This window comes from Dipodomys merriami, unplaced genomic scaffold, assembly GCF_024711535.1.
Source record: "Dipodomys merriami isolate MVZ:Mamm:240054 unplaced genomic scaffold, mDipMer1.0.p SCAF_5, whole genome shotgun sequence".
In the NCBI taxonomy this organism is placed as follows: domain Eukaryota; kingdom Metazoa; phylum Chordata; class Mammalia; order Rodentia; family Heteromyidae; genus Dipodomys; species Dipodomys merriami.
The window spans coordinates 49,608,274-49,626,151 of record NW_027206068.1 but is presented as its reverse complement, the minus strand read 5'-3'; the positions used below and the strand labels follow the sequence as shown (position 1 = coordinate 49,626,151).

General features: G+C 33.2%; 1 protein-coding gene across 3 annotated transcripts in view; it reads right to left on the bottom strand.

Annotated features, from left to right (window-relative positions):
* Foxp2 (forkhead box P2) overlaps positions 1–17,878 on the bottom strand; it is a 513,305-nt gene that overhangs the window by 338,285 nt on the left and 157,142 nt on the right. The window lies entirely within an intron of this gene.

Genomic DNA, 17,878 nt, shown 5'->3' with positions numbered 1-17,878 from the left:
TGGGTCCAATTGGATGAGAAGGATGAAGGGGTGACACAGATCCAGATGAATTGCTTTGTTAAACAACACTTCCCTATACAACTACTTAAAGATGACAATAATTTCAAAAAACTATTAAAAATGTCTTGGCCAGACTCAAATTCAAAGAAGTCTTATCATTATCTGGTAAAGACACTGCAAAAGGATGCATTAATATGCTCCCCTTTACACAGGCATTATGATTTACCTATAAAACCTCGGGAATACTTTGTGGAATATAGAGCTACTATGATAATGGTGATGAAGAAGAAGAAGATGATGGTGACAGTATAATATCAAGAGGGCATGCCGAGTAAGGGTTCAGAAGGGGAGAAAGGGGAAATGAAAGGACACAAGGATATTACATGCATGCATACATACATACACACATATATACATGCATGCATGCATAAACACACATACAATGCAGCATAATGAAACCCACCAAATGCTGTTTGAGAAAAGAGATGGACAGAGGTAAGGGGGACATAGTACTGGTGACAAATGTACTCAAAGTATACTGCATCCATAATGAAATTTCTTCGTATTAAAAATATGTTAATTTTATTTTTTTGGTCAGTCACAGGGCTTGAACCCTGAGCGCTTCAGCTCAAGATGAGCATTTCAGATCAAGGAGAGCATTCTAACACTTGAGCCACAGCGCCACTTCTGGCTTTCTGGTGATTAATTGGAGATAACAGTTTCATCAACTTTCCTGCCAGGCTGGCTTTAAACCATGATCCTCGGACCTCAGCCTCCTGAGTAGCTAGGATTACAGGCATGAGCCATTGGCGCCTGGCTGTTAGCTTAAATTTTAAAAAGTAATAAAGGTTGTAGAATAAATATTTGGTCTCCCAACCACTAGCAATCAAAGCAGATTTCCCATGTCTGCCAACAAGTACCAGGCATCCCATGAGGAGCCACAGGTTATATCACATAGATAACTTCAAATCTTCAAATTGCAAATTATCTGCTTTGAAATGAATTTTGAAATGTTTTGACAAATGATTTTTGTTTTTCTTATTCATCCTTTCTAAACTGATTCCCTCTGTTTGTTGAAACTGGGGGTCATCTGTTAGCCAGGGCTCTGGTTTAGGCAACTTAATTTACAGAAATCTCCCCTGTTTTCAGATAATCCACTTAAGCTACATAAGATTTCTGATCCTTGCAATCTTACCAAAGATGAAAAACTTTGGAGTCTTTGCTATCTAATCCTTATCAAAATTCTAGTTGAAAGAAATAATATTTATGAAGGATTGTCTAAATGACACAGTGCATCAGTTACTTAGGCCAGACACTTAGAATTTTATTTCTTAATCAGAGTAGACCATGAATGAACTAATTCTAAAAAGAAATGCACTCTATTATGGCCTCTTAAAATTCGTTTCATTGAACCTCACAGTCAAGTTATTTGTTGGCAGATAATGGCTGATATCATAAGGAATGGATTTATTTTACCTATTTTGGGATTCTTGCTCACCCATTCTGTTACATAGCAAACCTTCATATGGATAAGGACAACAGTCACACAGGTTAAAGTATCTATGAAAAATGTGATTCCCTCTAGCAAATTTTTTTTCTTTCTTTTAAAGTGAACTTCTAGATATTATGTATCTTTTGAGTATTTTGCCTCCAATAATGCAATTGATAGGTAGACAAAAGATAGCTGTGTATGCTAGTCCAGTAATTTAACAGAACTATAAAAATATTTCTATTATAATCCATGGATTTTCCCTTTTTTTCTTTCTTTTTTTCCAGTCCTAGGTTGAACTCAGGACTTCATACTGGTAAACAGGCACTTGAGCCACAACGCCAGTCTATCGTGCTTTGGTTATTTTTTAGATAAAGTCTCAATCTTTTTCAAAGGCTCACATAAACTCTGATTCTCTTATTTTACTAGGATAACATAATTGGGATGATAGGCAAATCTCCACCATAGTTTTATTCTCTATTTTCATGAGATCTTATGAAATTATTATTTTTCTTTCTTTCTTTCTTTCTTTCTTTCTTTCTTTCTTTCTTTCTTTCTTTCTTTCTTTCTTTCTTTCTTTTCAGTGGGGGGGAGGGCTGGGTTGATTTACAGTTGTGATCCTCCTGAACTTTGCCTCCTGAATAGCTAGGATTGCACAGGTACAAACTATGGCCCAGATAAAATTCTATGGCATAGGTGAATGAAATGGCTTTAGGCATATATGTTGAGAAAATTGCTTTAACAACTGCAAGGAATATTAAATTACAGGTTTTACTATACGATCCAAGACAAGACTGTCCTTTTGCCTACAGTTTGTACTATGTCAAGAGGAAAATATTTTAATTTGATTTGAAAATAAAAGATAAGATAGACAATGAGATAAAATGGGATAAAAAAGAATTTCATACGCCATCTTTTAAGAAACTTGTATTTCATGTAATTTTGGCAAATTGTTTCAGAAGTAAGAAGAATCAGATGGTTCACTTCTCTATTGTACAGTGCTCAGATCTGCCCTTAATAGGAAAGACAACTTCCTATTAATTGGAGAGCCTTTATGGAGATTTGTATGCACCAACATTAAAATTCTATTTTAAATCAGTTTTTATGAACATCAAAATTCTTAAGAACTAGTAACTTTATGCATTATGTTGATTATGTTCTATAGCTTAATGTAGAACTACGTAAATTCCTTACAATAACTGCATACAAAGTGCAGACTTTTGAAAATTCAACTTAAATATCCAAAGCAAAGATATTAATATACTGTAAAGGTAAAATATGAATATCTAAATCATATCTCTAGTAAAGTCTCAGTAATTGAACCTATACATAAACATTCAAATCATTAGAAATGGGTAATATTTAGAAGTAGAGAAACACAAGGAAAGTTATGGAAAACTGCATGAAAGGGAAAATGGAAAAAGACTCATGAATATCAACACTAGTAATGTAGTAAAAAGTATGTAAGAGAGAGGTCTGGCAAAATGCAAGTAGAATGTTCCCTGACTTACTAAAATTAAGTTTGAAAGGTGTAAATAACACAAATAAACACAGACTTCACCAAAGGGAACTGAATTTAGTAAATGTTAGAGAGAGAGGGAGAGAGAAAGAAGGAAGGTGGGAGGGAAGAAGGGAGGAGGGAAGGAGGGAAGGAAGGAAGGAAGGAAGGAAGGAAGGAAGGAAGGAAGGAAGGAAGGATGGTTCAATCTAGGTTGACAGTGGCCAAAAAAGTAAAAACAAAATTAGTATTCACAAGAACATCAAGAAGAGAATAAAATAAAAAAAGGTGTAGTGGGAAAATTATAGAGTTTAACAGGGCTAAATTTAAAGGAGAGAAGGTTTCTAGTAACAGAAAATTCCGGTGCTGAAGCCCAAAATCACAATCTCCTGCCTTGAAAAAAAAATCAAATGAATTTTACCAAAATATTGATAGGCATATGAATTGACAGAATTCTTAAAGTAAAAAGTATGGAGTTCTGCTGTAAATTTTTTAAATAAAAATATAGAGTATCTCCAAATCTTAACATATAACTTTCAGTTGAATCTTAAAAAGCAACAGTTGAATCTTAAAAAGCAAAAGAGCTTTAGTCTATTAAAAAAAAAACTAAGTGAAAGAAATAAAAGTAAATATATAAGGGTAGTTGGGAATATCAGACGGGGTGACATTGATCAAGATGCATTGTACTGATAAACTGACATGTTTAATTGAAACCCCTTTGTACCATTACTTAATGGTAATAAAAGATTGAGCTAGGAACCAGTGGCTCATGACAGTATTCCTAGCTACTGAGGAGACTAAACCCTGAAATGAATATCCATGAGACTCATCTCCATCCTCCAAAAAGAAAGAAGTGGAGCTGTAGCTAAAGTGGTAGAGAGCTACTCTTGAGCAAAAAAGTAAAAGCTCAGGAACAGAGCCCAGACCCTGAGTTCAAGCCCCAGAACCAGCAAAATAAATAAATAAATACTTAAAATTTAAAAAAGATAAATAAATGTAAGTATAAAAAGTAAAAACAACGTAAAAGTTTCTAAATTGTACATTTGCCTGGGAGGAAAATTATAAATCCATTGGTGCTATGTCATATTGTTTAAATAAAACTGACTTATAAGAACTCAGAAATAAAATTCATTTTGAATGGTCAAAAGGCAAGAATTATTCCCTCTAAAAGTGAGTAACTGAATAAATTGGAAAATTGGAAGGCGTCTCTAGTCTTTCAATGTCACATCTTTAGGAGGACAAATCATTGTAACTTTTGCTTAAAATGATTACCTATTCTTAGTAAGAACACCTTGCAGCAATCTATTCTTTCACTGGATACATATGTGTCATATATAAATCTATTATGCATCCTCCTGCTCTCCTTTATACTTAAATAATAGATATGAAATTCATTTCTTCTGTGCTTGTAAAATGAATGGATTTCTCTGTGCATAAAACCAATGGCACAATGTTTAATAGTATCACAAAGGCGATGTACTGCTGTGCTGATTTTAGTGTGAAGCCGATAAACTCAAATTATAGTTTAACCTCTGGTAATAGGAACCATTCCATTTTGAAAATATTTGTTGTAAAATTAAAATAGATAATGGATTACAATTTCATGAAGAGAGGTTCTGATATGTTTACATTCACTAGGGAACACACCCATAGATGGTGTAAAATATGTCAAACTCACATACTATGCTTCGATACATGGAAGTAAATATCCTATAGGAGCTAATGCACACAGAAGTTAATTTTAACTGGACATAAAATATACAACAAACCAAACCAAAATGTTGAATTCGATATAAGCCTGCAAATAAATTTACACATTCCAATAAATACAAATTTAGTATGATATCTATGATAATTACATTGATTTTACTTAAATATAGAATTTAATTATGAAGGATAGCTACATGGGATCTCCTCTCTCTCTCTCTCTCTCTCTCTCTCTCTGCCACTCTCATGCATGTAGCAAACACAAGTTTTACATAAGACAAAGTAATCAGTTCTTTAAAAGTTAAACTTTAAAATGAATCCTTAGATATTTATTTTAATGTTTTTTTCTTTCATGCATTTGTTTCTAACGCATTTATAAGATTATTTCTTTGTTGCTTTGTATGTCCCTCCCCCACAGCATAACCCCTGCTTTCACTATATTTGATGTCAGTATAACTTGTGGAGGAGATGGGGAAAAACAAGTCGTTTAAGGATACAGGTGGACCTGTTGCAACAATGAGAAGTACAAGTTGTCATGTCGAAAACGAGCTTTACAATGTTGGTGCGGGGGGGGGGGGGAAATGGGGGAGGATTGGGTGGGGGGGTTGGGGGAGGCTGGGAAGGGATGTGAAGGGTAAACAAAGGAGGAAGCTGCAATGCTTGCTAAGAAATGTATGCATTAACCTGCCCATGTAATTGTAACCCCTCTGTACAGTGTGTTCATAAAAAATAAAAATAAAAATAATAAAGTTAAACTCTTTAGTATTAGGAATATTGGGCTTCACATATGGGTTTCATGAAATGAAATATACAGTTTTAATATCATATTTTACTTTTCTGCCTCAGTTTGTAAATTTGAAAAAAGAGTGAGACTTCTAAGAGTTATGAATATTTAATGAGATTATATGTGCTGTAATGTTCTAAATGTATGTAGAATAGGGTAAAGTAAAATCCATTTTTTAAACTAGGATTTCACATAAAATAATTAAGTGAAATTTTCACTGCATTTATTTTTATCTAATAATAAAACAATCAAAATATAGTAGCAAACATGGATGGCTATAGTCCAGAGAGTAAGTCTGGCTTTCTACACTTACTAGATATGGAAATATTATTTAACTTGTCTCAATCTGTTTTCTCATATGCAAATTCTATATAAAATTAATTATTTTGAGAAGTTTAGACAGTGAAAGCAAACAATGAAAATCTGTAACTTATTCTGAATGACTGTTTTTGTTTTAGGTTCACCTCATCTTAAACTTACAAGTTTGTAAAAAATTGTGTTTTGTATATTTATTAAGCATTGTGCCATACATTCATGACTGCTAGAAATGTTTGTAATGAATAATATCTGGAGGGCTGGGAAGGTGACTCAGTGGTAGAGCGCTTGCTCTGCATGCCTGAGGCCCTGGGTTTGATTCCTCAGCACCACATAAGCAAAAAGAAAAAAGCCAGAAGTGGCGAAGTGGCTCAAGTGGTAGAGTGCTAGCCTTGAGCTGAAGAGCTGAGGGACCGCACCCAGGCCCAGAGTTCAGGCCCCACGACCGGACCCAAAAAATAAAAAAAGAAAAAAAGAATATCTGGAAATTATGAAGTGCTGTTCTATTGAAGAACTCGTAGTGAAGTAGGGTGGAAACTATCTTGAAATGAGAAAACTTTATTTAAAAGTTACTACTGTCACATGCCAGTGACTCATACCTATAATGCTAGGTAAGGATTAACTGGGAGGCAAAAATCTGGAGTTCATGGTTTGAGGTCAACCCAAGCAAAAATGTCTAATCATAGACCATCTCAATAAAAGAAGCTAGATGTAGTGGTGCCTAAAATAGGCAGGGCACAATCAGCACTCAGCAGGAAAGCAACATCTTTCTCAAACATAACCAGAGAAAATAATAATAAAAGAGATCAGGAGACAAAAATTACCAGTAGAGTTTCTGCCTAGCAAGTGTGAGGTCCAGAATTCAAATCCTAGTATCCAGGCAAAAAGAGCTTGCTGCAGATTCATGGAATATGTAGAATAGCAAGAGTCTTGTTTTTAATGGGGAAGGCAGCAGCCTGTCACACAAATACAAAGCAGAGCCTTTCCTTGTCTAGAAGTTCAAACCATGGTGAACTAATTATGTCTTGTTCTTCACCCTAGAATTTTAAATCTGATGTTTATTAAAATAATTGTTTCCTTAGAAGTACAGCACTGTCTAGCAGCTGGGGTTCTTCAGATACTTGGTGAAGATTTCCTTTAAACCTTTCCTCACCAGAAAACTACCCATCCTGTTCTCCAATTGTGTCCACAACTAGCAATTTGTCAGAGTATGGCAAAAAAGGTGATGTTTTGGTGCAGGGAAAACCCGTAGATTGCATGTGAATCTGTGAAGACTTCAGATAACCTGAGAATAGAGGCTACAAGTTCTCAATAAGCAGTTAGCAGAAAAAAGAAAATTGTGATACAGTTGAGTTGAACACTTAATGCTGGCAATGTTTTGAAAATACATAAATCCTCAAATTCCTCTTACTAGAAAGGGTAGGGTAATTAAATACCTAGAATATTGTAGACCTTGTGAATGTAATGGCAAATACAATAATAAGTAAGTTATATAATGTGGTATGTATATAATGTGGAATGTAATGTGAAATACAAAAATAAATAAATTAGATAATGTGGTCAAAGAGTATCAGAAAAAAATGCATATAGACTTGAGTGACCTGAGTTTTATAGAGTTTTAGGTCACAAGGCTGGATATGTAAACCGATATAAGATATTAGTACAGAATAGAGATACAGAAAACACTTTCAAAAATTAAATTTCTTAATAGTTCAATATGCAAATTCAGTTCTTTAACTATGAACTATGAGCAGACCTAAACTATCTTAGATAATTATTAATGAATAACACAATATAATTTTTTTCTTAGAACTGTTTCTAAGGGGAAACATGGGTAAGTTGTTTACAATCTACATTGAGGCTGAAGTCTGGTACTTTTTAACTATGAGATTTTGTACATATGAGATTTGGAACATAAGCTGGGAGCTGGTGGCTCTCACCTGTAATCATAGCTACTCAGGAGGCTGAGATCTGAAGATCCCAGTTCAAAGCCAGCCCCAGGCAGGAAAGTCCCTGAGACTCATCTCCAATGAATCTCAAAAAAACCAGAAGTGGCACTATGTTTCAAGTGGTAGAGAGCTAGCTTTGAGCTAAAGAGCTCAGAGATAGCACTCAGGGCCAGAATTCAAGCCCCGCAGACTGACCCCCCCCCAAAAAAAACTGGAATATGATATATACATTACAAGATATAATTAATTATTAGAAGTCCTGGCACAGACAAACACCAAAAAGATTTTAAGAGTTTCTATTATTATTATTAACTGCATTTCCGAAATTTACTGTGAAAGAAGTAAATATAATCTCTCTCTTTCTACTTTCAATCTCTCACTATAAAATTTCACAAATGAATCAAGGCTGGATATAATGTAAAGTAATACTTTAGAACAATTATTTTATGGTGTATGCAGAATATTGGAGCCATATTTTAAATGAATGCAATTTAACATAGATCTCCCCAGTTAAATTTATTCACGAACTGCTTCTGTATTTCTATGTTCTTGAGATCCCAATACATTTGAGTATAAGAAATCTGATTAACACTGCAGTGTAATTTATTTATGCAAGATGTAACACTAAACCTATTGTTACAAGGAGATTTATTCACAGAAGTAAATAAAATAATTATGAACCTGATAAAATAACTACACAAGCCATTTCTGAGAGGGATATATTTTTTCCTTTACAATAAATGTTTAAAGCTCTTGGTAAATCTATTGATCTGTGAACTACTGCACTCCAGGGAGACAATGCAGATGACATTATATATCACACAATGAAATGAATAATTATCAAACTATTTGGTAAGTAAACATCTTATGATCCTTTTAAATTATTAAACATAAGAAAAGTCAAATGAGGTCAAGTACATTGCATGTTCCATTCTCACATCAATGACAGACCCAGTCTCTTAAAATATCCAGAATAAGAGGGAATAGTCAAAACTCTCTAACCATATGTAAAGATAAAATGAATATGAGGTAGTTAGCTTATTATTTGACTCTACATATAGAATTATTTTTGGTCTTATGTATTTTATTTTACAGATTTGTTATAGAAACATTTACCCTTCAAAAATCATTTCAAGTTCCACATTATTTGTGATAATTACTTAAGAATAATGATTGACTTCAGTTATTCGAATTCTAGTTGTTAAAGGTTGGTATATAAGTAATTACTACAAATTTAGTGATTAAAAAGTGATTAAGGGTACATGCATTCTAAAATCTCTGTAGGTGCTGGGGCATCTTAGATGGGTAGCTACTCAAGCTTTCATATGGTGGTAAGTGTGTTTAGATTAGGAACTGCATTCTGTCTTGAATTTGACATCCTCTTTCAAACTTACATGGTTTCTAGTAGAATTTATCCCTGGATTTCTAAGGCTGGGACTCCATTTTTCTCTTTGGCTCTAAATTGAGGGATATTTCAACACTGGAGACACTGTTCAAATTTCCTGACAGTTGGTCAACTGGGGCCCTATCATAATGTGGTGGAGTGCTTCTTTTTGGTATGATTATCTTTAAGTAGTTGTACAAAGGAGTTGCCATTTAACAATGTTTATGAATACAATATATCTTAATCAACGTCACCTCTTTCAACATTCTCAATCATCTCTCCCCTACTCACTCCTTCTCTCACTCTTCACTTGTAGGATAAACATTGGATTCTTGACTGCATTCTTCCTCTCTTCTCCTCTTCATTTATCCACCCCTTTCCTTTGATTCCCCCTCCATCCTATTCACTTACTGGGGCTTTGTTTCATTGAACCTTGATTTTGCCTTTCTATTGAATTTCACTATTTGAGATTGCCCTTGCATCTTTCATATTACAATAAATATATGTGTGTACATTTGCATAGGGTCCAACAACATACTTATTTATAACTTCATTAACTAAATCTAGCTTCCATATATAAGGGAAATCATGTACCTTTTGTCCCTCTGGACCTAACTTACTTCATTAACATAATTTCTTCCAGGTTGTTCCATTATTTTTATAACTGGTATAATATTTTTTCTAATGGCTGAGTAAAATCCCATTGCTCACACACACACACACACACACACACACACACACATATATATATATATATATATATATATATATATACATAAATATATATACAGAGAGAGAGAGACATTTTCTTTTCTTGATCCATTCGTCCGTTAAGGGAACAGAAGCTGATTTCATACCTTTGGCTATGGTGAACAGTATTGCCGTAAACATGGTTGTGCCCATGGCTAACTATATCATATTTTGTAATCTTTTGGGTAAATGCCCAAGAATGCAATTGTGGGATAATAGAGAAGTTCTGTGTTTAATTTCTTGAGAAATATCCATACTACTCTCCACAGTGGCTGAACAAGTTTACAGTTCCACCAGCAGAAGCACAGCAAATGAAAGACTTGATAAATAGGATCACATCAAACTAAAAAAAGTTTCTATATTGCAAAGGACATAACCACAAGCTGTAATGACAGCCTACAGAATGGGAGATGTTTGCCAGCTATACATCAATGTCCTAACATCCTATATACAGATAACTTAAAAATTTAAACCCTCAAAAAGAAAAAGAAAAAAACAACAATGAGTTAATGAGCTAAAGACAGTCTTCTTAGAAGTAGTAAAAATGGCCAGTAGAGACATGAAGAAATGCTCAACATCTCTGACCATAAAGGAAATACAAATCAAAACAATATCAAGATTCCAGCTCACTCCAGTAAGAATAGTCATCATCAAGAAAACAAACAACAGGTGTTGGTGAGGATTCGGCCAAAAAGGAATTCGAGAGGATCATCACTTTCTCCAGCTTACTCACAGACCACAGATATTTCAAAGAATTACTAGCCTATTACTTTATGCTAGCTAACCACCATCACAACTCTGTCTTCATCAAACAAGAGAGAACCAGACAAAGGTTTAGCTTCTTATGAGTTCATCACAAAAATTCATAGGTTAGAGTTGTAGTTTATGGAACCAGACTGTCTCAGTTTAAATACCATCTTTCTCTGTATTAATTACTAATTATATATCTGTTTCTTCATCATAAAGTTGCATAAATGGTAATACCCCCTCTTTAAAGTTTTGTGAAAATTAGATGATTTATGCTTAGTTTGTACTATACTAAGAAACATCTGAACATCTCTATAAATTTCTAAAACCCATTACACATCAAACACTGTGACTACAAAGATGTATATGGTCATTTCTCTGAGTGACTCATATTTGCATAGGTACAAGTGTATGGGAATTCCTAAAGAGAATTTAAATTCTTTTTTTCAGATTATGGAACAATGCACAAGAGAATATTCAATAAATATTATTTAGTAATCATGACAATAATCACAATCTAAACTTTACCAAGTAATCTATTTGCTGAGGTCTGTTAATAGCTTCTGAGACTTATTTTGATACAAATAATGCCCATTTCCCAAATATTGTTATATAGTTATAAGTGAATGCCCCATCACTTTATCTCCAATAACGTCATTAAAAAGTAAAGCAAGAAAGCAGCATTTATACAAATAGCAAGTATAGCATAGGAAAAACTCATTTCCTCGATGTTGACAAGACTTTGAGAAAAAAAGTCATGTTAGAAAGTTAAAACATTCTTGGGTGGGGGGGTAAGGGGAGGATGGGAAAGGATGGGAAGGGGAAACAAAGGAGGAGGCTACAATGCTTGATAAGAAATGTACTCATTATCTTGCCCATGCAATTGTAACTCCTCTGTACAGTATTTTCACAATAAATAATAATAATAATAATATTTTAAAAAAAGAAACAAAGGAGGAGGCAACAATGCTTGATAAGAACTGTACTCATTACCTTGCTCATGTAATTGTAACCCCTCTGTACAGTGTTTTCACAATAAAAAAAAAGTGTGGAAAAAAAAAAGAAAGTTAAAACATTCTGAAAGTATTCCTTCAAGTTACAATACTAGCAATCAGGTACATTTTACAGAGTTACAGCATTGTATACTTATAAAACAGTATTTAATTGCAAAAACTGTTCTCTTCATTTAAATTAGTGTACCAATACGTCAACTTTAGAGAGATAAGCATATTTGTCCAAGTTCAAAAGTAGTTGCAGAGACAAGAAGAAATCTGGTCTTTCAGTACAAATTCCAGAGCTTTACAGTGGGACCATTCTGCTTTCTGATAAAAGTTTCAGAAATTCGTGGCAGAGCTTTAGGTACAAACAATCTGAGACAATGTTAGTAAGTATGGACAGGAATTGTGTTTTTATAACAATAAACAATGGCATCATACTTTATGAGATGTTTTCCAAACATTGATGATAAACATTTGTGCTGATACCTAACTTCATTTTATCTATAAAATCCACAAAATACTTTTCTCCTTTAAATATGAGAATTTTAAGGGCTCAATGACACTGAATATCAAAATAATATTTTTGTTCAGAATTTGTCCAGTTTTCAACATTTTGAAGTGTAGCACCAATGATGACTCATGTATCACCCTACTTATAGCTGTCATATTTATGGTTGTTTTACAAGTGGGACAATTATCCGTCATCATGAGATCAGGTTACTTATCCATGCTGATTAATTACAATAGTTAATATATAGATTTTTGAAATCATATACACAAAATTATGCCTAAGAACTTATTTTAACATCAGTAACATAAAACTACAAAATGGTGCTTTTAATAAAAGTAGATTTGTGTCTCATGAGGTTAAGAAGCCCTTGGCCTAGTATGCTCTTTCTTAGGATTAATGTTATATTATGTTACACAATGGGAGAGAGGGCTTTCATGTTTTATAAGGGACAATTTGAAAGATAAGCCATATAATACCTAACACTTAAGTATTTTTGAAACTGTACCAATATCAAGGAAAAAAAGATACCCTATGTGGGTGAAATTTCTAATTTCTGAAGGTTTTTAATTATGACAGCTATACATCATTGTCAATGCAGGTATTAATATCTTAAGCAGAAATGTAAGAAAGACTACATAAAATCTCTATTATAAGGAATGTTGGAGCACTGGAAAATTCAGTTAACTGTATAATAAATAAATTATGTTCTATGAAGAGAACTACAACCAGTTGAGAATTGTTATAACTGCTACTTGGGTATTTTTTAAATTATTTCTGAAAAAATACTACTTTTCTATAAAGTTTTAGGTCATCTAGAAAATTTTGAAATGAATAAGAAAGGAAAAATTTCCCCAAATAACTACTGAAAATGTTTTGTTATTCAGCAATTTTCACTTAAATAAACAGATTCCATGTGATGGAAATAGTGTTTTTAATCTTTAACATTTATTTCTCTACATCTGTTTCCCATTGCTTAGCTATGCTATTTAGCCAGATTCTTGTCCTATGACTTTGTAAGCTGATTCCTTATTTGGGATACTAACAAACATAAATCAATATCCAATTTTCTAATTAATTATATAATGACTTTAGGATCTACCAGATCTGCAGTTATATTCTGATGAGAAAAAATGGTAGACTAAATTTCTTTTATAATCTTTTGAAATCCAATGACAAAAAATCAAACCCTTTGTGTATGTGTATATATATGCATGTGGTAAGAGAAGGCACTAGAATACAGTGAATGAGTCTTCTAATAACAGTAACAGTAACAACAATAGTAATAGTAACAATAATTTATTCTTTGAAACATCTATGTCAATCTGAAGTATAAGTGGTATTAATATATATATGATATTATATGCCACTGTTATCATTTCTTCAGATTTAAAATGTTAACATCACTCTTAACTTTTCTTCCTTCCAATTATTTCAGATACTAATCAGTTTAAAGTATGTATGTTATAACTGTACTTTGAAAAACATATGACAATTTTATTTTTTAAATATGATAACTTTCAAGATGTTTTTGAAGAAAAGGTCATTCTCATGTGAACACATCATCTTGATTAATGACTTAAGGCTCAAGATCAGGATTACCTTTGAATATGAGCTAAGGCTTCCTATTCTACTGCAACCTTCTGATCCTGGAGTGTACTTGGTAAATCTACTCATTTGTACTGCTTATTAAATTATCTGAAACTACTGATCTTACTTGAATATCACAAAATAAATCATGAAGTGTGTTCTCAAGTTCTTTGTCACATTGTTCTCTTGTAGAGAACCCACTGTTTTCAATGCAAAAAGTAACATGTTAATCAACACTTAACATATAATTGCATTGACAAAAAATGATTATTTTAGGTTAAATATTAGCTAGAATTTTTCTCCTTTGTAAAATGAATATAAAAAATATTCTGATTCATTGCTTAGCCTCCTTCATGGACTTAACCCTGTCAAATTATTCCATTTGATTTCAGAGAATTCTCACATGGCAATCTATTCTATTTAGTTTATCTTCAATAAAATGGTTCAGTGAGCATTAGCAACTGAGACACAAGTTTCAATCAGTCTTCAGGCAAAGGCATCAATCTATATTAGACCTACTGTGCAGTGAGTTCTAGCTAGAAAGTAGGAATAGGGCAGAGACAGCCAGCAAAACTATCAACAATGATGTACCATACCAGGTGCCAGGTTCAGCACATGAAGAGCTCCATGATAAGGCTGACACCTAAAAGGGTGCTTCAGACTCTAACTTTATTTTGAGATGACACTTGCTATAATAGTCTTCTGTTCAGAGGACAAAAAAATTGAATTACCAACAGTTTAAAATTAGGTTTTGATAACCTGTATCCCTATTTAAGCATATTGTTTTCTCCCTTCCCCTCCCCAAATTAGAGAAGTGTATAAAACAAGATGAAGGCCCTGACATACAGGTTAACCGATTGTAACAATGAAATGTACAAGATACTATGCTGAAAATGAACTTCACAATTTTGGGGGAGGAGGGGTAGTTGTGGAGGTGGGAGGGAAGGGATGGTAGGGGAAAAACAAAGGAGGAAGCAACAATGCTTGTTAGGAAATGTACTCATTACCTTGCCCATGTAACTGTAATCCCTCTGTACAGTATTTTTACCATAAAAAATGAACAAAAAATTAGGTTTTGTATTCATCCTCTGGATAACATAAAAGAGGGAAAAAATTAAAACCACCCAAATCTACAAGGATTCTCTTCTATGCATTTTCATATGGTTATTAATATATCACTAATTTCCCCTGTCTTTTCCTTACACACTTGTATGTCATTTTAAATATAGTTGCTGGATTAGATTTTTAACCACAAAACAATCAGTAAGTTTGAGCAACAACTCATTTTGGAAAATGATACCATTAAAGACTAATTCCAAGAAATGTGGGGAAGAACTGTTAAGATGCCATGAAAATGTCTCCCAAAGCACAAACTTTGCCATAAGTGGTGCTGGTTCATATTTGATATGGGCTGTCAAAAGCAGATTATTGTAATGGTGCTCTTCCCAGCAAATAAGACCATTAAAAAGGTACTTAATGTTCAGTTGAATTGAAAAGCAGGCCAGTTAAAATCCATATTTTGCTATTTTCTATAATGGTATCAAAATTTTTACTAGTGAAAAGCTCCAAGCCACAAATTTAAAATTATAAATGTAAATTCTATTTTTTACATGCGCAAGCTTCAAGTTTCTTTCTCTTTTTCATAAATATACAATTTTATGGAGAGGAAACCTATTGTTTTTTTAAGTTAATTTACTATAGTTCCATAGGTCAAGTTATGAGTACAATCCTTCTTGATCAATGTCACCCATTCTATTGTTCTCCCACATATTTTCCCTCCCATCCCTACACTCAGGCTACATAGTTCAATTTTCACATAATTTCCTTTGAATATAATGAATCCATTTGCTCACCTTTCTGCATTCCATTTATGCCCCCATTTTTACCCACCTCCCCAATGCATGTTTCCATATCTTGGTATTCATTCTGATAAACAGTTCACTGTTTAGAAAAGTTACACCTTTGGATTTCTCTCCTAAGTCTGAGTGTGTCTGACTGTGCACATGTGTTTGTATATGTGTGTGTGAATAAACGCACACATACCATCAGTATCACTTATGCCATTTTCTACTGGCCACATAGACCAACCAGAGCAAACATGAAAGGAAAAACAGAATAATGTGAAAGACAAGAGATAAGAAACCTCAGAGAACTCCTTGAAGTTGGCCTACCACAACTCACCCTCTCACACCTAGTGATTCTCTCTCTCTCTTTTATTTTTAACAATGCAATTATTTTCCAGTATGTAAGTTGTAACAGATTCTTACAAACATGGAAGATCTTTGGTGTATGCCTTGAACTGTTTAGTCCATGTAAGAGTGGAAAGGTTTGAACAATTTCTTTGAAATTGTTGCTGGCTGACAGACTACTCTTTTAAACCAAGAAGTTATTTTAGGTATATTATGAATACTTAAGATACTACTATATGCATGGCTATGTACAGATAAGAAGCAAATAGGTAAGTAATAGCCACCCCTCCACGCTCTTCAAGTAGCAATGGAAATTACATACAATAGCATTTACCTTTGAAAGCAGATTAAATGTGATGTGGGATGTTAGTACACAATCTGATAAAGAAAGGAAGAAACAAGAACCCATAGTAGAAGAGGAAGAAACTTAACTATCCATGACCAATGACATTCTCTAGCCTCTCCTTTGCAGTCTTGCTGACATCTTTTGCCAAGGAACATCAGTAAATCAAGCATCTGAATTACTGAATCCTACCTTTGTTGCAGCCAAACCAGAATCTTGTGTGGCCCATTTCCTCCTCAACAATTTGGAAAACATAGCAAATATCCATTCATATATAATATAAAGTTTTTAATAAGTGCTATTGAACTTGACAACAATTTTCCATAAATGTATGAATAAAGTTTATGTACTCCATGTAATTAGTAAAACTAGAGTTTTATTTGGATTTAATACTCAAGCAGAGGAAGCCCTGAAAATAACCATGAATATGTTTATGTGAAATATTGACATATGCATATTTACACTAGCTCAACTCTCATTTACACATATATACAAATGCTCTTGGTTTTAAGTTGAATAAAACAACATTTGACTTCAAATTTTAGAAGCATTACATACACCAGGATATTTAATCCCTCTGGTAGGTTAAATGGGTATGAAACTAAACAAATTATTGGAAAACAGGAAGATACAATAAAAATAGGGACTTTTTTTAGAGGAAAGACACAGATGTGAAGTAAGAAAGGGAAGAACACGAAACTTTCTTGAAAACATCCATATATTAAGTACTAAATTTTTACCCTGGTTAATAATCCAACAAATAGATCTGATCTCCATTTTCTATTTGAACACTGAGGTACAAAATTTAAGGCAGTTACTTGAGGTTAATAAGAAAGGTAACAGAAAGTATGCAAACCATATCAAGTTGACCCCAAGTAGTTCTATTCCAACACTGTGGTCGTATTATAATACCTCCAGCTCAGGATTCACAATTCTATAAATATGCAAGAATAAATGCCTTCTCAGAATGCACTTTCCCATTAAGATCAACCTTTGGCATAATGCATATGCATTATTTACGCCAATATGTGGTTACTGTTCATTTAAAAATGCAAAATATAATCTGCCACTATAAGCTCATAACTAGAAAATCTAATTAGCAAATTCCAAAAGCAGTTTTGAGAACTAACTTGAAAGACAATTAAGTTCCCTTCTGGGAAGAAGATTCCTGTTTTTTTAAAAATAGTTTCTTTCATGGTTTCATGGTATTGATCATCAGGTGACTGCTACTTATTATATCTCAAAATTCCCTATTATTTTGTACAAATAAATATGTTACTCATTTTTTAATTTCTAAATATCTAAAGGTTTTATAAATATGTAATGGATTAATGTAATTTATCTATAAGCTATATTACTATTCCCAAATCATTTTAATTTTTGTCTTTTAGCTTCTCTACTTATTAAAGAAAATTAATGTCAGTGTTACTGTCATCATAACGTTAATGAAGGAGAAAAAGCCAAAAATTGTCAAAGTGCTCTGAAAATCCTAAATGCTAGATAAACAAAAATCATTTATTTGTTTCTCTGACAAAATGACACAGCACAATGACAATAACTACAAAACAGATCAGTAGCCAAAATGTAAGGTAAAAGCACATTGACAAAAACATCTCTCAGAGTACTT